Source organism: Phytophthora parasitica (assembly GCF_000247585.1).
Source record: "Phytophthora parasitica INRA-310 unplaced genomic scaffold supercont2.204, whole genome shotgun sequence".
NCBI classification, from domain to species: Eukaryota; Oomycota; class Peronosporomycetes; order Peronosporales; family Peronosporaceae; genus Phytophthora; species Phytophthora nicotianae.
Window position 1 is genome coordinate 1 of NW_008649190.1, and position 814 is coordinate 814.

The following is an 814-nucleotide window of genomic DNA, read 5'->3' on the forward strand; positions in this document are numbered from 1 at the left end:
TCCCTATATGTATGGGACTGCACTGGACCTTTGCAATTATGCAAAACCCAGTTCTTACAACAGAAAATCGAAGAAAGTGTTTCGTACATGTGGGCTCTTTGGGAATTACCAAGGTCGAAGCAGTCAAGAAAGTACTGGGCGGATATTTTGACGAAGAGTTTCGAAAGGAGTTTCAAGAGAAAACCATGCCTGATTATGTCATGATAGGCATTCTTACAAGACCGATGCAGAAGAACTCGGATGATTGCGGCGTATTCGTACTCTATTTTATGAAACACGCGGTGGAGGCATTCCTAGAAGGCAATACACAGCTTCTAAGCGACATTGAAACCATCTACACAGCTCCAAGGTCTGCACACGTTAGCCCCAGCATGATGCGAAAGGACATTTTGAAGCATCGAGCACATTCACATCACCAGCTTAGAAGTGCCGTTCGTCTTTGTAATGCATGTATTACACAGTTACAATACATCAATTCATATCCAAGTACAAGCTGCTCTATAATATTACACTACCGCATCTAACATCCACACGCGCAGAGACCACGTCTAGCACACTCCAAACTCTTTCATGCTTACAACACCCTCACACTCCCTCACGCTTGCGCACGTACACCAATGCACTCCACGCCAAACTGCCACACACTTGAAAGCCGCTGCATTAAGTCACACTCTAATGGATATCCCCTCCCAATTTGGAGACGACGACGGGTATTAATACCGCTCCTCAGGACATTATGACCTGCGCTCAGCCATTGAGCTACGCGTCAGAATGGGTGGGATGGGTTCCGTTTGGTCTTGAGGTCTGCTGAGTT